General features: G+C 44.6%; 1 protein-coding gene and 1 long non-coding RNA gene across 5 annotated transcripts in view; both read right to left on the bottom strand.

The window, feature by feature from the left end:
- DIAPH2 (diaphanous related formin 2) overlaps positions 1–23,725 on the bottom strand; it is a 1,573,862-nt gene that overhangs the window by 449,073 nt on the left and 1,101,064 nt on the right. The gene's annotated exons all lie outside the window — the stretch shown is intronic.
- LOC141107422 (uncharacterized) lies at positions 11,084–13,938 on the bottom strand. Its single transcript, XR_012235904.1, has 2 exons — positions 11,668–13,938; positions 11,084–11,590 (listed from the first exon to the last, which is right to left on the bottom strand). It is a non-coding gene; the product is annotated as an uncharacterized lncRNA (long non-coding RNA).

Raw genomic sequence — 23,725 nt, 5'->3', positions numbered from 1 at the left:
GAGAGCCCGATGGAGGGGGACGGGGCGAGACAGGAGAGAGCCTGATGGGGCGGCGAGACAGGAGAGAGCCTGATGGGGGTGAGACAGGAGAGAACCCAATGGGGGGTGGGGGCAAAACAGGAGAGAACCCAATGGGGGGGTGAGACAGGAGAGAGCCCGATAGGGGGGTAGGGGGGGTGAGACAGAAGAGAGCCTGATGGGGGTGTGTGTGACACCATGTTTCACCACACCAGGTGACACCAACCCTAGTGACGCCACTAGATGGCATCCCTTAGTCTAAAATAAAAATAACAAACCGCAGAAAGCACACAAGTCCCAGCTTCACGGTGTCCACTGTAGTATACTGGTCAGGGACGATGCCCCAGGGGTACAAAGTGGTCATTTCCAAATATTTTGTATTCCCAGGGTCCTGCAATTTCCTTTTCAGATCCAAGCGGATCCACCATAGCTCAAGAGATAAACAAACATGAACGCAGGATCCCAGTTAGAATACACTAACATCTATTAATAAACAAAGCACACTTATCTGGTGGTAACGCGTTTCGAAGGGGAAAAGGTTTTGACATAGAAGGTTTTTCCCTTCAAAATGCATTACCGCCCCCTGACATAGGCCTAGCAAAGAAGGCTCTATGGTGGTGGTGAACACTGTGGTTGGGTGGACACTTGATGTAATACCAAGCAGGAGCCCTCTAAAACAGGGATAAGCAATTAGTGGACCTCCAGCTGTTGCAAAACTACAAGTCCCATCACGCCTCTGCCTCTGGGTGTCATGCTTGTGGCTGTCAGAGTCTTGCTATGCCTCATGGGACTTGTAGTTCTGCAACACCTGGAGGTCCGCTAATTGCATATCCCTGCTCTAAAACTTTAATTTCCAAGCTGAAGAGGGAGGGAAGGGCAGAACCCTTCAGCACACGTGTGGATCGGGCGCAACGTAATTCTCACCTAGGTGATAAAAGAGGAAGTGTTGCCGAGCAGCACAAAAAAGTAAAACTAAATAAATATATACGCTATATATCTGTATATCCTAAAAATAAATAAGAAAATATTCCCTCTCCAGTTAAATCCCCACCACACCAATAACGTTGGATAATCGGGATGACATTTGCGTTCTCTGTGCAAGCATCAAATGTGAACCCAATGTCATTCACATTTTTACCGATCGCAAACCTGTTGAAAAGTCACCATCGTGCTAATTTGTGCCCTTGTCAACCCAACTTAATCTTATCTAAATGTTACACTAACAATTTATACAATCTATTCCCCTCTCTCTAAAGTAAAATGCATGTGTTTACTTTGTTAATAAGCAGACTTTGCGGATTATATTTTGGGATAAATATCCAGAGAATCGGAGGTGTAAAAATTAGGAGGTGCAAAAATTACGTAAATGCCGCATTTAGAAAAATTACAGGTTTTTTTTTGTGTTATTATTTATTCGCAAAAAAAAAAGAAAGAAATATAATTGCATTCAAAATTTTTAACCAAATTAAAGTCATACACCATATTACCAAAAGTATTGGGACGTCGGCCTTTACACGCACATGAACTTTTGGAAAACAGATTACGTGGCTACAACAAACGTTTGACCTTTTATTGACGATGCAATGAAAATATCCGTTTTTTTTTTTTTGGCTACGCAAAGGGAAGTTTTAAAGGGAATGTACAGTCTTTCCAGTGATCCCTCAGACACACACTATATTACCAAAAGTATTAGGACGCCTGCCTTTACACACACATCAACTTTAATGGCATCCCAGTCTTAGTCCGTAGGGTTCAATATTGAGTTGATCCACCCTTTGCATCTATAACAGTTTCACCTCTTCTGGGAAGGCCGTCCACAAGGTTTAGGAGTGTGTCTATGGGAATGTTTGACCATTCTTCCAGAAGAGCATTTGTGAGGTCAGGCACTGATGTGAAAGAGAAGACCTGGCTCACAGTCTCTGCTCTAATTCATCCCAAAGGTGGTCTATCAGGTTGAGGAGCAGGCCAGTCAAGTTCCTCCACCCCAAACTTGCTCATTCATGTCTTTATGGACCTTGTTTGTGCACTGGTCCAAATCATTTGGTGGAGGGGGGATTATGGTGTGGGGTTGTTCTTCAGGGGTTGGGCTTGACCCCATAGTTCCAGTGAAGGGAACTCTTAAGGCATCAGCATTCCAAGACATTTTGGACAATTTCATACTCCCAACTTTGTGGCTACATGACTACGCACCAGTGCACAAAGCAAGGTCCATAAAAACATGGATGAGCGAGTTTGGGGTGGAGGAACTTCACTGGCCTGCACAGAGTCCTGACCTCAACCCAATAGAACACCTTTGGGATAAATTAGTGCTGAGACTGCGAGCCAGGCCTTCTCATCCAACATCAGTGTCTGACCTCAACTGTTCCCACAAAGTTGGGAGCATGAATGTTGTCCAAAATGTCTTGGTATGCTGACGCCTTAAGAGTTCCCTTCACTGGAACTAAGGGGCCAAGCCCAACCCCTGAAAAACAACCCCACATCATAATCCCCCCTCCACCAAATGACTTGGACCAGTGCACAAAGCACGGTCCATAAAGACATGGATGAGTGAGTTTGGGGTGGAGGAACTTTACTGGTCTGCACAGAGTCCTGACCTCAGCCAGATAGAACACTTTTGGGATGAATTAGAGTGGAGACTGCGTGCCAGGCTTTCTCATCCAACATCAGTGCCTGACCTCACAAATGCTCTTCTGGAAGAATGGTCAAACATCCCCATAGACACACTCCTAAACCTTGTGGATGGCCTTCCCAGAAGAGTTGAAGCTGTTATAGCTGCAAAGGGTGGGCCAACTCAATATTGAACCCTACCTACTTATGCCCCGTACACACGGTTGGATTTTCCGATGGAAAATGTGTGATAAGACCTTGTTGTCGGAAATTCCGACCATGTGTAGGCTCCATCACACATTTTCCATCGGATTTTCCGACACACAAAGTTTGAGAGCAGGCTATAAAATTTTCCGACAACAAAATCCGTTGTCGGAAATTCCGATCGTGTGTACACAAATCCGACGCACAAAGTGCCACACATGCTCAGAATAAATAAAGAGATGAAAGCTATTGGCCACTGCCCCGTTTATAGTCCCGACCTACGTGTTTTACGTCACCGCGTTCAGAATGATCGGATTTTCCGACAACTTTGTGTGACCGTGTGTATGCAAGACAAATTTGAGCCAACATCCGTTGGAAAAAATCCTAGGATTTTGTTGTCGGAATGTCCGAACAAAGTCCGACCGTGTGTACGGGGCATAAGACTGGGATGCTAGTAGCCTCCCTGTTGGTTTTCCCGAGTGTGGCTCGGGGTTAAATTTCAGTCCCATTAGCGGTAACCCCGAGCCACACTCGGGATCGCATTGCAGGATCCTGGGGCAGCGTTACTTACCTTGTCCCTGGGATCCTGCGATGTCCCCCGCAGTGTCCGAGGGCTCCGTCCTCCTCCGAAGCCTCTCCTTGCCAGGCTCCGTTCCCTGCAAGCGGCGCGACGCACGGGGGCGGAGCCTGGCGGCAAATTCAAAAAAATGTCAAAATCATAACACATACAGTACTGTAATCTTAAAGATTACAGTACTGTATGAAATGATTTCACATCCCTTTTGTCCCCAGTGCTTTGTCCTATGCCCTGCATGCAGTTTTACATGATATACACTGTTCTTTCTGCCTGGAAACTGGAGATTGTCCATAGCAACCAAAAAGTGTCCCTTTACGTCAAAAGTGGCTTTAGACCAGCTAGAAAACAGCGATAGTAAATTAGAACACTTGCAGAATTGAGCGATAGTGAATTGTGGGGAAATTTATTTTATTACTATTTTTTTTAATTTTTTTAAATTATTTATTTTTATTTATTATATTATAATTTATGTTTTTGTGTTTCAAACTTTATCATACCCGGGATATCTACTAGACTCTTGTTTGGACAGATTTAAGTGTGTTATTGTTAAGATTTACAGACCTACAATATAAAATGCCAAATTTCTATGCAAAATAATTGTACCGCTTTCAGCACCTAAAATCCGAAATAATCATACCGCCAGGGAGGTTAAAGGTCATACGTGTGTAAAGGCAGGCGTCCCAATACTTTTGGTGATATAGTATGTGTCTGAGGGATCAGTGGAAAGACTGTACATTCCCTTTAAATCTTCTCTTTGCTTAGCCAAAAAAAAAAACTGATATTTTCTTTGCATCGTCAATAAAAAGTCAAACATTTGTTGCAGCCACATAAGCTGTTTTCCAAAAGTTCATGTGCGTGTAAAGGCAGGCGTCCCAATACTTTTGGTAATATAGGGATTTATTTACTAAAGCTGGAGAGTGCAAAATCAGGCTCACTTCTGCATAGAAACCAGTCCGCTTCCAGGTTTTATTGCCAAACCCCTAACTGAACCAGCTGAGGTTAGAAGCTGATTGGCTCCCGTGCACAGCTGCACCGGCTTTAGTAAATCTCCCCCATGGCGTATGTCTAACTTCAATTAAAAAATATTGAAACAATAAAAAATAAATAAATAAAAAGTGGTCATTTTTCAGTTCTTGCACATCTTCCTCCATTTGGTAGGTCATAAAACCCAAAAGATATAGTGCACGGAACCAAGACACTGCCAGAAAAAAAAAAAAAACTTGAGGGAATCTAGGGATTAAAAGGCGCCAATGACCCAAGTGGTTATCGTGTTTTATTTTTTTTTTATTATTATTTTTTTTTTTTTAATAAAAAATGATTGAAAAAACTAAGCAATATTTTACGTTTGTGTTTTCTTTTTTTTTTTTCTCAAATAAAAAGTATCCAAACAGAAAAAAAATGGTAATTTTTACTTGTTGCATTACGGTCACATTTTTCTGCATTTTGCTACAAAAGCCAAAAGATATAGAAGGTGCAAAACCCAGAACAAAAAAAGAAAAAAAAAAAAAACTTGTGGGGATTTAGGGATAAAAGGTCTGTTTATTCAAAATAGTTTATGTTGTTTTTTTTTTTATTATTATTATTATCTAAATAAAAATTTGTGAAACAGAAAAATTCTAAGAAGTGATTTTTAGTGGTTTTCATTGGGATCCTCCTGCACTCGGTCGGTGTTTAATGTAGCTGCAACAAATGGCAACAGATGAAACTGCGACTGCTGCCTTCCTCGGAGATGTCAATAGATATATATCGTATAGGGGATTACAAATCATCAAGAGCCGCACCATAAACGATCGGTGGGAGGAGGGTGCGGGCAGATTTTGAAGACTGGCCTGGGGCCAGAACACACTGTATGCTCACACTTGTTAAAACACAGGAGGATTAATTAGCGAATAAGTCATATTGAGAGATCGACAGGTGAGGCGCGCATGCCGCCGCTCCTCAATTCCCACGCTTTTTTTCGGGAACAAAAATTCTGCCGGCTCAGTGGGGTAAAGGCTCAGAGGGATTATGGCTGGAAGTCAGAAAACAGCTTAGGCACTCCGGTAATTAATTCCGAGTTTTGGAAAACAGATTACGCGGCTGCAACAAATGTTTGACTTTTTATTGACGATGCAAAGAAAATATCAGGTTTTTTTTTTTTTGGCTACGCAAAGAGAAGATTTAAAGGGAATGTACAGTCTTTCCAGTAATCCCTCAGACACACACTATATCACCAAAAGTATTGGGACGCCTGCCTTTACACGCACATCAACTTTAATGGCATCCCAGTCTTAGTCCATAGGGTTCAATATTGAGTTGGCCCACCCTTTGCAGCTATAAAAGCTTCAACTCTTCTGGGAAGGCCGTCCACAAGGTTTAGGAGTGTGTCTATGGGAATGTTTGACCATTCTTCTAGAAGCGAATTTGTGAGGTCAGGCACTGATGTGGACAAAAAGGCCTGGCTCGGAGTCTTCGCTCTGCTTCATCCTAAAGGGGTTCTATCGGGTTGAGGTCAGGACTCCACCCCAAAATTGCTCATCCATGTCTTTATGGACCTTGCTTTCCCACAAAGTTGGGAGCATGAAATTGTCCAAAATGTCTTGGTATGCTGACACCTTAAGAGTTCCCTTCACTGGAAGTAAGGGGCCAAGCTCAACCCCTGAAAAACAAACCCGCACCATAAATCCCCCTCCACCAAATGATTTGGTCCAGTGCAAAAAGCAAGGTCCAACCCTGCTGCTTACCCTGACTCCTTTTCTGCCTTGCTGGTTGCTCCAGTTCCCTCTGCCAGCCCCCCCCCCCCCCAGGCTTGCTCTGGCTCCCTCTGCCAGCCTTGCTTGCTGCTCCGGCTCCTTCTTCCAGTCCTCTGCTTGCTCTGGACCCCTGTGCTAGCCCTGCTGCTTGTTCCAACTCCCTCTGCCAACTCCACTTCTTGCTCCAGCTCCCTCCCAACCCTGCTTGCTTACCCTGACTCCTACTCTGCCTTGCTGGTTGCTCCTTCTGTCAGCCCCCTTGCTTGCTCCAGATCCCTCTGCTGGCCCTGACTCACTCTGCTACCTCTGCTGCATGTTCCAACTCCCTCTGCCAAATCCACCACTTGCTCCAGCTCCCTCCCAACCCTGCTTGCTTACTCTGACTCCCTCTTTGCCCTGCCGCTTGCTCCGGCTCCCTCTGCCTGATCTGGTGCTTGCTGCAACTTCCTGTGCCAGCCCTGCTGCTTGCTCTGTTCCTTCTGACAGCCCTGCTGATTGCTCTGCTCCTTTTACCAACCCTGCTGCTTGCTTGGGCTTTCTCTGCCAGCCTTGCTGCTTGCTCCGGCCTCCACTGCTAGTCCTACTGTTGCTCCAGCTCCCTTTACCAGCCCCGCCGCTTGCCCATAATTCCTCTGCTAGCCCTGCTACTTGCTCCTGCTCCCTCTGCCAGCCCCACTGCTGTCAGGACTGGGCTCAGTCCTTCCTTCTCTGAGCTGGTTGCTCATCTGTTGGCTAATTGCCAGCTCCTATCTCTCCACATTTACTCAGCTGTTGATGATATCCTACTCGTCAGTCCTGCCTACTTAAGCCGTCCAGTCCAGAGGAGCTCTGCCTTCGCCTTGGTCACATCACAGAAACGTTCTCCTGTGATCCTGTCCAAGACTGGCTTTGCTGACATCCCTTTTGGCTCCAGATTCTGCTTGCTGTTCCACTACATTGATCCCTGACTTCTGGCTTGGCTGACTATCCGTTCCGGTTACTGAACTCTGGCTATGTTTTGACTACATTTTGTTCTTTTTACTTTTATTATTAAACAAGTGTGATTTAACTGTACTTCTGCCTCGGCCTGATTTCATGGTTTCTGACAACTGCTCGCTCCAGCTCCCTTTGCCAGCCCTGCCACTTGCCCCTAATCCCTCTGCTAGCCCTGCTGTTCACCTCTGGCTCCCTCTGCCAGCCCCATTACTTCTTCTTCCCACCCCCTCTGCTTGCTCTGCTCCCTATGTCTGCCCCTGCTGCTTGCTCCACTCCCTATGTCTGCCCCCGCTGCTTGCTCCGCTCCCTATGTCTGCCCCCGCTGCTTGCTCCGCTCCCTATGTCTGCCCCCGCTGCTTGCTCTGCTCCCTATGTCTGCCCCCGCTGCTTGCTCCGCTCCCTATGTCTGCCCCCGCTGCTTGCTCTGCTCCCTATGTCTGCCCCCACTGCTTGCTCCGCTCCCTATGTCTGCCCCCGCTGCTTGCTCCGGCTCCCGCTATTTGTTCCTGATAAACAAAGGGGCTTATTTAGGAGCAGAACCTGCTCAGTTAGAAGGAGTGGCACAGGCCTTAAGTATTATCTTTGTTAATCCCCCCAACTATTGTATTTAAGAGTCATGGAGGATATATGAGTATACTATGCTTCTTTATATAGGGAGTATTTTCTGCAATGTAGCGACTTCTGTAAGGTCGCTTTATTACGGCAGATGAGCTGCTGCTTCTTATACTCACCCCGACTCCGATAATAAGGACGTCTTAAACACATTTATACTTGAGAAGACATTGTTCTATTTACCACAAAAGCAACCTTTCACTATTTTCTCCAAAAGCAGACAGATTACAAATGGCTCTTTTGTATCACCTCCCAGAAAAATGACTAGTACTAAAGAGACTTCTATTCGTACCGCTGCAGAAGTTGCTTAAGCTATTTGACAAGGTGTTACTCATAAAATATTAAGGGATGAACAACGACGCAACAAAAGCATTAAAGCGTGAATTCATCATTCAGCGCAAGAAGATAACATTTTTTCGCACAAAAGAGATACTTTGTATCCATTACGCCTGAACGGACATCGAGACGCTCCATGAATTATCGCCGTTTAAAATTGTAATACTTAAATTATTAAAAAAGGATCAAGACTAGAAAAAAGACAAAAAAAGGATATTTGTTGTTTTATGGCCCAAATATTTTGCTGAATGGGACTTTCCATCTTTGGATTACTGTAAAGGGAACTTTCAGAGAGATTAAGCATGGTAAACTGATCCCGCGACTCTGCAACGTGCCAACACACAACCCGTCCTATTGGCCAGTTGAAGCTGTCCATTCAATTCGGAAATGCAAGATGTGGGTAGGCAGCACATCATTTTTACTGTGTGGTCTAAGTCTTAGTCTAGAGCAGTGATGGTGAACCTTGGCACCCCAGATGTTTTGGAACTACATTTCCTATGATGCTCATGCACTCTGCAGTGTAGTGGAGCATCATGGGAAATGTAGTTCCAAAACATCTGGGGTGCCAAGGTTCACCATTACTGGCCTAGGGCAATGGTCTCCAAGCTATATCTGGGCCTTGAGGGACTATTCCTCCCACTGACAGTAATGAAGGAGTGTAATTCCTCCCACTGACAACAATGATTGGGTACAATTCCTCCCACTGATATCAATAATGGGGCACCATTCCTCCCCCTGATACCAATGATGGGGCAAAATAACTTCCACTAACACCAATGATGGGGCACCATTCCTCCCACTAATACCAATGATGGGGCACAATTCTTCCCATTGAAACCAACAATGGGACACTATTCCTTCTATTGACACCAATGATGAGACACTATTCCTGCCACTGATACCATGGACGGGGCACTATTCCTCCCACCGATACCAATAATGGAGCAACATTTCTCCCACTTATACCAATGATGAGGCACAATTCCTCCCATTGATACCAATCATGGGGCAAAATTCCTCCCACTGGCACCATGGGTACCAATGATTGGGCACTGTTCCATAACTGGCATCAATGATGGGGCACTCTTCCTCCTACTGATACCAATGATGGAGTACAATCCCCCCCCCCCCACTGATACCAATAATGGGGCAAAATTCCTCCCCTTGACACCAATGATGGGGCAAAATTCATGCCATTGACACCAATGATGGGACACAATTTCCCCCATCGACACCAATGATGGGGCACTATTCCTCCCACTGACACCAATGATGGGGCACTATTCTTCCCACCCAATAACAAAGATGGGTCATTGTTTGCTCCCACTGACGTCAGGACAATGTTTTCTACTCCCACTGGCCACAGTCTGGGCCCCCTAAAGCCTGAAGGACAGTAAAGGCACTGTGACAGTGAAGGACAGTGAAGGCACTTTATTTAGAAAGTTTGGAGACCCCGGGCCTAGGCCATTGGCACCTATAACAGGTAAAGGTGAAACAGTGTCTAATGACATTTCTTTATCCTTTGTTGCATCTCAGTCCTGCTGATCTTCTCCAGCCCATTTGCAGCCACTTCATGCTTACATGAACTCCAGTGATCACTGCGTGACATTTCCCAGAGTGGATTTCCCGATGGAGACAACAGTGGACAGCATTTTTTAGGGCTGGTTCACACCTGAATGCGCTTATTTCTGCATTTGGTATTTGACAGCACATTCATTTCAAACACAAAAAGTAGAGCGTGTAAGGAGAGAGAGCAGAGCTGTGGGAGGGGCCCAGCAGGCTCCACTTAATACAGGCTGCCTGCAGAACACTACAGGAGGGGGCGGAGACCAGACCAGTCACCCTGCACAAAGAGGGAGAGCAAAGCTGTTGGAGGGGCCCAGCAGGCTCCACCCACTACAGGCTGACTGCAGAAAACTAGAGGAGGGGGCGGAGACCAGATCAACCATCCTGCACAAGAAGAGAGATCAGGGATGTGGGAGGGGCCCAGCAGGCTCCACCCACTACAGGTTGCCTGCAGAAAACAACAGGAGGGGAGGAGACAAGACCAGTCACCCTACACAAGAAGAGGGAGAGCAGAGCTGTGGGAGGGACCCAGTAGGCTCCACCCACTTCAGGTTGCCTGTAAAAAACTTCAGGAGGGGGCGGAGACAAGACCGGTCACCCTGCACAAGAAGGGAGAGAGCAGCGATCGGTCTTTATTAGACATGTGCAGTTCATTTCGTTCTAAATTGAAATTCGGACAAGTTTTCGTTTTTCTGAAATTCGGATATATCAATAGTACAATAGTACCGAATTTAACCGCTAGCCGACCAGCCGCCGCAGCTATACTGCGACAGGTTGGCACGGCTGCGCAAATTGCCATAGCTATACGTCACTCCTTTAAGATGTCATAGCAGGTGCGCGCGCCCGCCGCGTGTCCCCGGAGCCAGGCACCCGCGATCATTCCTGATAGAACGACACACAAATCCTGATTCTCTCAGGGGAGAGGAGACAGATCGTGTGCTCCTACTAAGTAGGAACACCGATCGGTCTACTCCCCCAGGCAGCCCCATCCCCCCTACAGTTAGAACACACCTAGGGAACACAGTTAACTGTAGAATAGTTTTTTTTCTATTCTACAATAGAATAGAATAGATTAGAATATAATTTAGAATAGCATTTCCCAAAATTTAAATAGAATCTATTTGAATTTGAATAGAATGGAAAAGTATAGATTAGAATAGGAAGATGGTTATATTAATTCAATTCTATTGGGTTTTTTCTATACTATTGTATTATTTTCTATTCTATTCTACTCTATTGTTTTCTATTCTATTCAAATTCAAATTGATTCTATTTGGATTTTAGAAAATGTTTATGTTATTTCTATTCTATTCTTTTTTTTTTATTCTTTTCTATTCTATTCAAATTTTAGAAGATGGTTCTAATCTTTCTATTTTATTCTATTCAATTCCTTTCTATTCTTTTCTTTTCTATCCTATTTTGATCTGTTTTACTCTATTATAATTCTTTTATTATATTATTATATTCTTTTATTTTCTGTTATATTCTTTTCTCTATTCTATTTTTTTGTATATTCCATTCCTTTATTTTCCATTCTATTTTATTCTATTCAATTCCCTTCTATTCTTTTATTTTCTATCCTATTTTGTTTTGTTTTACTCTATTATAATTCTTTTATTATATTATTATATTCTTTTTATAATATTCTTTTATTTTCTGTTATATTCTTTTCTCTATTCTATTTTTTTTTATATTCCATTCCTTTATTTTCTATTCTATTCTATTTTATTCTATTCAATTCCTTTCTATTCTTTTCTTTTCTATCCTATTTTGTTTTGTTTTATTCTATTATAATTCTTTTATTATATTATTATATTCTTTTTATTATATTCTTTTATTTTCTGTTATATTCTTTTCTCTATTCTATTTTTTTGTATATTCCATTCCTTTATTTTCCATTCTATTTTATTCTATTCAATTCCCTTCTATTCTTTTATTTTCTATCCTATTTTGTTTTGTTTTACTCTATTATAATTCTTTTATTATATTATTATATTCTTTTTATTATATTCTTTTCTATCCTATTTTGTTCTGTTTTACTCTATTATAGTTCTTTTATTATATTATTATATTCTTTTTATTATATTCTTTTATTTTCTGTTATATTCTTTTCTCTGTTCTATTTTTTTTATATTCCATTCCTTTATTTTCTATTCTATTTTATTCTCTTTGGAAACTGGAAAACTAATCGAATCCGAAAACTAATTCGAAATGGATTTAAAAACTTTTCTAATCGATCCGAATTCGAAAAATTTGAAATCGATTCCAAAACGAATAAACGAAACAAATTCTGAAAAACATATTAAAACGAATGAAGCAGATTTAACTAAACAAATTTACGTAAATGACGAATCGAAACGAAACATATTTTTTTTGGTCTGCACATGTCTAGTCTTTATTGCAGGAAGGAAAAAAAAATCTCACACTGGATTACTAAACAGAACTGGAAGAAATACACAAAGCTCACCGAGATTGAAGGAAGAATTCACGTGACCGATGGATTTTGGCGATATTTGAGTTCTGCTTTAGGAAGTGTCTCAGTACCGGCAACACAGAAGCAGCTAAGAATGGAGAAAAAGCTCAATAAAAAAACCTGGCAACCTACAGAATATCATTGACCCAGAGAAGATGATTTCCTTCTCATTAGAAAACGTTCACTTTAAATGAAGGTGGCATTACCTTTGAAAATCGCATGAATGGGTTCAGCTCAAATTTGAGTGAACAGTAGAAAAAAAATTTGGAATAATTTTATGCTTCAACACAAACCTCCGTCATTATGTCGGTGAGTTTAAACATGTAGCTGGCGCTTGTCATAAGCTGTCTGTCAAGCCGACTACCTCATTAGTTAATTCCGGATCTGCAAAAAGCCATTCAAAAGCATTGATCTATTTTAAAGGGGAATAATGCGCCGGAGGTAGTGGGCGTGGCGCGGTTCTTAAGGCCCCATACACACTCTTAGATTTTCTGCAGATTTTTGTCTTCAGATTTACCAAAACCATATAAAATGAGGTCAAACCTTAAAGCCTCGCACACACGATCGGATTGTTGGCAAACAAAACCGTGGAATTTTGCCCGAAGGGTGTTGGCTCCAAGCTTGTCTTACGTACACACGGCCACACAAATGTTGGCCAACACATACGAACGTAGTGACGTACTATGTTGTTTTTCAGCTCTTTAGCACCACCCTTTGGCCTTCCAATGGACTTGTGTACACACGCTCGGAAAATCCGACAACACACATTTGTTCGTGGAAAATTTGAGAACCTGCTAGCCAACATTTGTTGGCGGAAAGTCCGACAACAATTGTCCCCGATGGAGCATACACACGGTCGGATCTTCCGCCAACAAAACCATGGAGGTTACACACTCTTAGATTTTCTGCAGATTTTTGTCTTCAGATTTAGCAATACCATATAATATGAGGTCAAGCCTTTAAAGCCCCGTACACACGATCGGATTGTTGGCCAACAAAACCGTGGAATTTTGTCCGAAGGGCGTTGGCTCCAAACTTGTCTTGCATACACACGGCCACACAATTGTTGGCCAACAATTACGAACGTACGTGGTTTGTTCAGCTCCTTATTGCCACCCTTTGGGCTCCTTCTGCTAATTTCCTGTTAGTAGAAGTTTGGTGAGTGTTGATTTGCGTTTTTCATTTTGCGCTTTTCATTTCGTGCTTTTCAGTTCGTTTCTGAACGGCCGTTCGTCAATCAGCCATGTTGCAGAATCGGAGGAGATAACATGTTATTTATTATTGGCCTTGGAGTTATTGCTTTGACCCAAGTCCAGTCCAAGAACAGGAGGGGGAGGAGTCCTTAGACCAAAAATTGGTTGCTTTATTAATAGTGACCAATTCTGTTATATGCCTTTGCTGCGGGAGCTCCAGGAGAATAATACAGATGATTTTCGGAATTATCTCCGGATGACGGACCCCTGCTTTCACCAACTCTTGGCATTGGTGACCCCCTATATTAAGAAGCAGGACACATGCATGAGGCTTTTATTTTATTTTTGGGTTGAATAATAATGATTTGATTTGGTATATTTTCTATATTTTTGGATGCATAGAATGCACTTTTTAGTTAAGTTCTATTGGCAGATATCATGTCTAATTTTATTTGTTTTCTTTTTTAATGCACGATAAAAAATTGTGTAGAATAATACTTGGCTATGTGTTTTACTTCAAATGACAGTTTGGGAGTCGGCAGTTACATTTTATAAAATACAATGTAAAATTAACAAGGGACACCAACATAGTTGTATCTTTGATCTTATAAACTACGGGATAATGATGTTGTGGTAACTTGCCCAAATAAAAAAAAAAAAAAAAGCATAAAAAATTTAATTTTCTTGATATCACTAGAAAAAAAAAGCCTTTGAAACTTTGTTTGCAATAACACCATCAGTATCACCAGCAAAGCGGCTTCATTATTATCCCATTAAAGAAGAAGAGAATTGTGCGCTGCGTTTCTAGATTTCAGAATTTGCCGCGTCACGAATGTTAATTCTCCATTACGAACGCTAGTTTACAAGACCGACCGCTTCTGGCTCCTCCTTGCTTTTGAGCATGCGCGTTTGTACTTTGGACTTTTGTCCGACGGACTTGTGTACACACGCTCGGAAAATCCGAAAACAGACATTTGTCTGAGAAAAATTTTAAAACCTGCTAGCCAACATTTGTCCGCGGAAAATCCGACAACAATTGTCCGATGGAGCGTACACACGGTTGGATTTTCCGCCAACAGCCTGTCATCACACAATTCCCATCGGAAAATCCGATTGTGTGTACGAGGCTTAAGAGTTTCAGTTTATAAGCAATCAGGCAGGCCCTTGCACTACAGGGTTTTGGTAAATCTGAAGAAAAAAATCTGCAGAAAATCTAATAGTGTGTATGGGGTCCAAAGCCTCGGACACACGATCGGATTTTCATCCAGGAATTGTGTGATGACAGGCTGTTGGCCTAAAATCCGACCGTTTGTACGCTCCATCCAACTTTCTGCTAACAAATGTTGGATGGCAGGCTAGTAAATTTGTAAACACACAGATCCCGGTTCTCTGAGGGGAGAAGAGACATATCATGTGTTCATACTGATTATGAACATCGATCTGTCTCCTCTCCTAGTCAGTCCCACCCCCCATACAGTTAGAACACACTGAGGGAACACATTTAACCCCTTGATCGCCCCCTAGTGTTAACCCCTTCCCTGCCAGTGACATTCATACAGTAATCAGTGCATTTTTATAGCACTGATCGCTGGATAATTGTTACTGGTCCTAAAAATGTGTCAAAAGTGTCCGATGTGTCCGCTGCAATATCGCAGTCCTGCTAACAATCGCAGATCGCCGCCATTACTAGTAAAAAAAATAAAAATAAATAGAAATGCCATAAATCTATCCCCTATTTTGTAAACGCTATAACTTTTGTGCAAACCAATCAATATACGCTTATTGTGATTTTTTTTTACCAAAAATATGTAGAAGAATACGTATCGGCCTAAACTGAGGAAAAAAAAAAACATTTTTTTAATTTGGGATATTTATTACGCAAAAAGTAAAAAATATTGTGTTTTTTTTCAAAATTTTCGCTCTTCTTTTGTTTATAGCGCAAAAAATTAAAAACGCAGAGGTGATCAAATACTACCAAAAGAAAGCTCTATTTGTGGGGAAAAAAAGGACAATTTTATTTGGGTACAGCGTCGCACGACCGCGCAATTGTCACTTAAAGCGACGCATCGCCGTATAACAAAAAAAATGGCTTGGTCATTGAGCAGCCAAATCGCAGGTTTCCGGCACCGTGTTCTGGTGTAATCTGGTCTCTTCTCCAATGATGATCAGACTGCAACTTTGTAACTCTGTAATATGTCAGAGGATGAGAGAGGCTGCAGCAGAGATCATGTGACCAAATACCTAGCATTTCCTCAGTCTTTTCAATAGTGAACAGACTGTAACTCAGAGGAGAGGCCGCAGCAGAGGGTGGCCTGTATCAGACATGAATACAAGCATAGATGTGTGCAGCCTACTGCTAGGTTCGCCACCTTTTCTTCAAGCCAAACCTGAACACTTTAGCGGCTTACAGACAATTTTTTTTAAGGGGGAACGCTGTGGACTCTGGTGTAAAGGGGAACTCTGATGTAAGGGGGTTTCTGCTCACCAAACCTCCCATTAGGGTTGCTACCTGTCCAGGATTCACCCGGACAGTTAAGGTTTTGAATCACATGTCCGGGTTTCAGTCCACCTGAAACCCGGACACATTATTCAGACCAGGCTGTGGCTCCCCAAGTAACCGAGACAGTCATACACAAATCTGTTGCCGCTGCGGGCGGCTGTTTGGGGGGCCGGTTTGGCATCACTGAAAGGTGGCGTGATGATGTCAGCAGGAGCAATTTGGCCACACCCACTTGGGTGCACTGTGCGCTACATTACTACTCCCCCTTGCGGCACCCAAATGTGTCCCAGGTCTTTTATAATCCTATAGTGTTTACTGCAAAAAAAAAAAAATTAAAACTTGCCCTGTGCCGCAAAAGGTTTGGCTTGAAGAAAAGGTGGCAACCCTACCTCTCATTTATATCAGAGTTCCCAGCATTTCCCCTTAAATCAGGGTTCCCAAATACCCCCTTAAATCAGAGTCCACAGGGTATCCCCACAGCTCACTCACCCAAGGATGGAGGCTCAGATATCGACACCTTTTATCCACGATGTATCTGCCGGTTGCCAAACTTCAGATTTCCAGCCCACACATCCCTTTCCAGAGGATCAGAACACCAGGGATTGGAGTGTGCGTGGGCAGACAGAGATGTAGGGGTGGGAGGAGAAAAAAAAAGCCAATCACCGGAGGCTGTGGGAGGAACATTGGTCCCGATCATGGAGAGCCCCTGCAGAGGCTTCTGTGCCCACCAGCGCCAGCTACCATTGCCCACCAGCGCACCTACCAGTGCCCACAGTACCACCCATCAGCGCCCACAGTGTCACCTATCAGTGCCCACGGTGCCACCTATAAATGTCAAAAATCAGTGCCTCATCACCAGTGCTGCCTATCAATACCACCTACCAGTGCCCATCAGTGCCACCTACCAGTGCCCATCAGTGCCACCAATCAGTGCCGCTCATCGGGGCCCATCAGTGCTGCTCATCGGGGCCCATCAGTGCCATCTTATTAGTGCCCATCAGTGCCACCTATCAGTGCCTACAGTATCACCTATCATTGCCCACAGTGCCACTTATAAATGTCACCAATCAGTGCCTCATCACCAGTGCTGCCTATCAATACCACCTACCAGTGCCCATCAGTGCCACCTATCATTGCCAATCAGTGCTACCCATCAGTGCCACTCATCAGGGCCCATCAGTGCCATATTATTAGTGCCCATCAGTGCCACCTATCAGTGCCCAAATTATCATCTATCAGTGTCCACAGTGCCACCTATAAATATCACCAATCAGTGCCTCATCACCAGTGCTGCCTATCAATACCACCTACCAGTGCCCATCAGTGCCACTCATCAGTGCCACTCATCAGTGCCACTCATCAGTGCTATTCATCAGGGCCCATCAGTGCCATCTTATCAGTGCCTATTAGTGTCGCCTTATCTGTGCAGCCAATCAGTACCCATCAGTGCAGCCTCATCAGCGAATATCAATGAAGGAGAAAAATGACCAATTTGCAAAATTTTATAACAAACTATGAAACATGTTTTTTGTTTTTTTTGTTTTTTTTCTGTCTTTTTTTGTTTGTTTAGCAAAAAAACAAACAAAAAAAACCCAGTGGTGATTAAATACCCCCAAAAGAAAGCTCTATTTGTGTGAAAAAAATGAAAAGAATTTCATTTGTGTACCGTGTTGTATGACCGCGCAATTGTCATTCAAAGTGTGACAGCGCTGAAAGCTGAAAATTGGTCTGGGCAGGAAGGGGGGTTTAAGTGCCCGGTAAGCAAGTGGTTAAAATACATATCTCTGATGCCGGCCTTGATTCTGGTTCTGCACTTCGCCCTCCAGCCACAGACACGTTCCCGGTCCGCCTGCTTCCCCCTCGTAAAAGCCGCCCGTCGGACGATGATTGACAAGGCAATGCGGGCCGAGAGGTGAAAACTGTCTATCTTGGTAAATGAAGGTGGATTTGTCATATTGCAGCGTTTATCCATCTTCGGCGGCACCATTAATATTATTTACAGCGCGGGGGAATGCGATTCATCAGCTGGAGATCTCCGTGAATAAACATGATGGCTTAATCAAGTATTCCGAAGTCCTGGATGAATATTCATCGGTGGGACCTGAATCTACAGAGCGGGGCAGGCTGAACATGTCTGGGCTGGAGGAGCCGGGAGGGTGATGTTTGAAGCGTTCCACGGGAAGCGTTAGGCGCCGTGCGGCCGCGCGTGACCGAAATACTACGAGACGCAGTCTATTTATCATTGACGGCGTGCGATGCGATTTGATTTAGAAGCCGTTCACCAAAATATGGCTGGACAAAGAAAATCAACACGGCCGGTGCCCCTATCATTCGGTAGTAATGCCACAAAATAGTTAATAACGGGAGCGCCGGATTTGGCGTTTTGGTGTAATTACGGTCAGTTAGGAAACTGCTGGCGATAGGCAATCCAACAAATGTATCAAAAAGCTGTAAACCCTTTTTCATGATTAAAATGAACAAAACATATCCTTCTATAGTGTGTACCTGCCCTTTTCCAACGCACTTAGAGTGATTGCGCTCTCCCTGCTCATTTCTCTGCTATCTGTCACTTCTGACACCAGACAATCCCGGGAGACGGACTCTCCCCCCTCCAGCACACCTGGGTTGACTGACAGCTGTGCATGTTATCCTATGAAACCGTGTGGAGGAGGTGCGTCCTTTCCCTCCACTCAGGTCTCAGATTACACCCATCAGTCTTCCATGGCCATGATCAGCCATGATACCATAATGGTGAATCCCGACAATACTTCCACAGCCTTAAGCAGCTCTGTCACATCAGATGATAGTAGGCAATAGCCCATATCTACTATGAACAGGCTCACCAGGAATTAGGTGGTTGTAACGGGGGGGGGGGGGGGGCTATGTGGAGAACAAGGCCCAAGAGCTGACAGTGAGAGGCATTGGTTTCCCAGAGGGTCACTGGAAGCGTGGGCCACGGAGTGACGGACTAATTCTAGGACCAGGTGTGACATGGGATCCTGAGGAGACAGGATACTCCAGAGATTTCCGAGGGAGGTGAGATTTCTGAGAAGGACTGAGGTGCAAAGTCTAAGGAACCACCTTGGTATTTGTTCATACAAGGGGTGATGGGCTTTGTTTGAGGGCGATTCCTGGGTTGTGGCCTTCTGACTTACTGGACAGGCAGCAACTGAGCAGAAAGCAACAAGTAAGGCGCGAGGGTACTGTGGTACTAGGGGGGCACCGACTGCACACAGTGTAACTTGGAGCACTGGGGGGCTGGGATCATAGGAACACAGCAGGGAGTCTGTGGAAGCACTGGGGGTGCTGGAATCACTGTAACACAGCCAGTCCCTGGGAACATTGAGGTGGTGGGATCATAGAGACACATGAAAAAGTCTCTGGGGTGCTGGGATCACTTGAACACAGGAGGGGGTCTCTGGGAATACTGGGGTACTGGGATCTAAGGAACACTGGATGGAGTTTCTGGGAATACTGGGGTGCTGGGATCACTGGAACACAGGAGGCAGTCCCTAGGAGCACTGGGGTGCCGGAATCATTGCAACGCATGAGCCAGTCCCTCGGAACACTGAGGTGGTGGGATCATAGAAACACATGAAAAAGTCTCTGGGAACACTGGGGTGCTGGGATCATTGGAACACAGGAGGGAGTCTCTGGGAATACTGGGGTGCTGGGATCATTGGAACACAGGAGGGAGTCTCTGGGAATACTGGGGTGCTGGGATCTAAGGAACACAGGAGGGGGTCTCTGGGAATACTGGGGTACTGGGATCTAAGGAACACAGGAGGGAGTCTCTGGGAATACTGGGGTACTGGGATCTAAGGAACACAGGAGGGTGTCTCTGGGAATACTGGGGTACTGGGATCTAAGGAACACAGGAGGGGGTCTCTGGGAATACTGGGGTGCTGGGATCTAAGGAACACAGGAGGGGGTCTCTGGGAATACTGGGGTGCTGGGATCACTGGAACACAGGAGGGAGTCTCTGGGAATACTGGGGTGCTGGGATCTAAGGAACACAGGAGGGGGTCTCTGGGAATGCTGGGGTACTGGGATCTAAGGAACACAGGAGGGAGTCTCTGGGAATACTGGGGTACTGGGATCTAAATAACACAGGAGGGGGTCTCTGGAAATACTGGGGTACTGGGATCTAAGGAACACAGGAGGGGGTCTCTGGGAATACTGGGGTGCTGGGATCACTGGAACACAGGAGGGAGTCTCTGGGAATACTGGGGTGCTGGGATCTAAGGAACACAGGAGGGGGTCTCTGGGAATACTGGGGTGCTGGGATCACTGGAACACAGAAGGGAGCCTCTGGGAATACTGGGGTGCTGGAATCTAAGGTACACAGGAGGGGGGTCTCTGGGAATACTGGGGTGCTAGGATCACTGGAACACAGGAGGGGTCTCTGGGAACACTGGGGTGCTGGGATCACTGGAACACAGGAGGGGGTCTCTAGGAATACTGGGGTGCTGGAATAATTGGAACACAAGAGGGAGTCACTGGAAATACTGGGGTGGTGGGATCACTGGAACACAGGAGGGGGTCTCTAGGAATACTGGGGTGCTGGAATAATTGGAACACAAGAGGGAGTCTCTGGAAATACTGGGATCACTGGAACACAGGAGGGGGCTCTGGGAATACTGGGGTGCTGGGATCACAGGAGTGAGTTTCTGGGACGACTGGGGTGCTGGGATCACTGGAACACAGGAGGGGGCTCTGGGAATACCGGGGTGCTGGGATCACAGGAGTGAGTTTCTGGGACCATTGGGGTGCTGGGATCATAGGTGCAGAAACTTTGAAAGTGCCCTATAAGTACACAAGGCTGCAGCTGCTGCAACACAGGAAATACTTAGGAGTCCAAGAGAGGCACTGAGTGCTAGAATGCTTGATCGCTGAGAAGTGTTGCCTGGCCCTTTAAGAGAGCGTCTAGGATTCTATTGGCTGCAGAGCTGGCAGCCTTCCATGATTGCTGCCTTACCATTGGTTCCAACAGCAGATAAGGCACTTTGAGTCTCCAGAGAGAAATGCACTTTAGAAATAATAATAAATAAATCCAACGTGTTTCAGAGGTTCCAAGGGTGCCCCCTTTATCAGGGCTTTGTGCTGTTGAATAAAGTGTGTATTGGACTGATAAAATTTGGAGGGATCCTGATGGGTGAATATTATGATCACTCCAGATGCCGCTTAACCATATCCAACAGTAAGGTGTAAAAAGGTCCCTGAAACGCGTTGGATCTTAACGATATCGGAATCTGCATGAAATATAATCTAGACTTTATGCATTTAGTTTTTGTCTCTTTCCTCACATTTACTGTATATATATTATCTAAAACCAAATGTATTATAGGGCTACGGCTCCCGTTTATTGGACAGTTGTAGATGGCTTTGTTCTATCGCTGTTATCTGAGAACCTTCCAAAGCTTAGAGTTTTACAGAAAAATAAGTGATACCCAAAGCAGATGTAAATGAGGGCAATTAGGAGCCATGGGGAGGAGCAGTAAATATTGTAAATGATAGACTTTTTCTCATATAGAAAGTTCCTTCTTCCCTGTTCTTGGTGCATTACTGTATCCGCTATTTGACAGAATATTGATCGCTAATTAATCTGCAATCGCTAAAATGACTCCCTAGCTCTCCGCTATGCAGTAAATTGCCTTTTGATAAGTTGCTACTGCAGACTCCAACACAAAAGACTGTCAGTTCTGCAGATTAAATCTCTGGAAATCTGCATAATGAACGTACCACAGATAACATATTATAATGTTGTTTTAGAGGACGGTGCTTTCCGTGTCTCACCAGCAAAGGCCAAGCGATAAGAATTGTCTTGCTTATAAACTTACAGCATATCATGATGGTGGCCATGGAAGACTGTACCTTAAAGTGGCCCTGTGGTCCTCCAGCAGACAATTTACAATACCCATTCTCAACCAGGGTTCCATAGAGCCTTAGGGTTTCTCCAGAGGTCGCTAAGGGTTCCGTGAGCTGTGGCTGATTGACCTTCCATCCCATGGTGACTGTGCAGTTCCAGGGTAAATGCCACATAGCAAAGCCTTAGGTAGGAAGGAAGGAGTGCCCAGTGTCCAGAAAATTGCCCATCAAAAGTTGCAATTTCCTGGACACCAGACGCTCCTTCCTTCCTATCCAAGTCTTCTTGCTGAAACGACCATAAGGCCATATCGGAAAAGTAGCAGCCCAAGTCCCTAAGAAGGCCCACCACCAAAATCCACCGTCGGGCAAAACCTACTGGAAGAGATTCCTTTATTATTTTCCACACTACCACCCACCCATGACCGTAACTGATCCAGTCAGTCCAGCGTGGTCTCCAGCCCAAACCAGATATTAGGCAGAAGCAACAACAATAAAGGCCAAGCAATAAGAATTGTTCGCTAATAAACGTATGGAATATCATGATGGTGGTCATGGAAGACTGTACCTAAAGTGCCCCTTTCATTTTCCAGCAATTTACAACAGCCATTCTTAACCAGGGTTCCTCCAGAGGTCTCTAAGGGTTCCTTGAGGTACGGCTTATTGACCTCCCATTCCATGGTGACTGTGCAGTTCCAGGTCAAACGCCACAAAGCAAAGCCAACAACAACAATGGCCAAGCGATAAGAATGATTTGATAATAAACTTATAGCATATCATGATGGTGGCCATGGAAGACTGTACTGTAAAGTGGCCCTGTCATCCTCCAGCAGACAGTTTACAATATCCATTCTCAACCAAGGTTACATGGAGCCCTAGGGTTCCTCAAGAGGTCACTAGGGGTTTCTTGAGCTGTGACTGATTGACCTCCCATCCCATGGTGACTGTACAGTTCCAGGTCAAATGCCACATAGCAAAGCCAGCAACAAGGGCCAAGTTATAACAATTGTTTGCAGATGAACTTACGGCATATCATGATGGTGGTCATGGAAGACTGTCCCTTTAAGCAGCCCTGTCATTCTCCAGCAGAAAATTTAAAACAGCTATTCTCAACCAAGGTTCAATGGAACCCTAAGGTTCCTCCAGAGGTCACTAGGGGTTGGTCTCTGGCTGATTAACCACCCATCCCATGGTGACTGTGCAGTTCCAGGTCAAATGTCACACAGCAGAGCCAGCAACAACAAAAGCCCAGCAATAAGAATAGTTTGCTAATAAATTTACTGCATGTTATGATGGTGGCCATAGAAGACTGTAATTTAAAGTGGACCTGTCATCCTGCAGCAGTTTACAATAGTCATTCTCAACCAGGGTTCCATGGAACTCTAGAGTTCCTCCTGAGGTTGATAGGGGTTCCTTAAGCTGTGGTTGACTGACCTCACATCCCATGGTGACTATGCAGTTCGGGGTCAAATGTAATTTGGCAGAGCCAGCAACAACTAAGGCCAAGCAATAAGAATTGTTGCTAATAAACGTACAGCATATTATGATGGTGGCCATGGAAGACTACCTTAAAGTGTCCCTGTCATTCTCCAGCAAACCATTTACAACAGCTATTGTCAACCAAGGTTCCATGGAGTACTAAGATTCCTCCAGAAGTTGCTAGATGTTTCTTGAGCTGTGGCAGATTGACCTCCCATCCCATGGTCACTGTATAGTTTTAGGTCAAGTTACCCAGCAGATCCACACAGGCACCTTGTATGCTGTAAACACTTTGGCTTGCTCCCCACTGTTCCCACAAATAGAGCTTTCTTTTGGTGGTACAGTGGAACCTTGGTTTACGAGTAACGCGGTTAACAAGTGTTTTGAAAGACGAGCAACTTTTTTTAAAAAATTCTGACTCGGTTTGCGAATGTTGTCTCCCAAAACGAGCAGAATTCAAGCTAATGGGGTGTGCAGTACCGCATTTGGCCAGAGGTGCGGGGACGTCGGTGACACTCGGAACTGTTCGGATCCATTTGGAAATACTCGGAACCACTCGGAAATACTCAGAAACACTCGTAAATATTC

The sequence above is a fragment of the Aquarana catesbeiana genome, linkage group LG09 (assembly GCF_042186555.1).
Source record: "Aquarana catesbeiana isolate 2022-GZ linkage group LG09, ASM4218655v1, whole genome shotgun sequence".
Classification (NCBI taxonomy): domain Eukaryota; kingdom Metazoa; phylum Chordata; class Amphibia; order Anura; family Ranidae; genus Aquarana; species Aquarana catesbeiana.
Note: the sequence above shows the minus strand (reverse complement) of the source record. Positions and strands in the feature narration are given on the sequence as shown.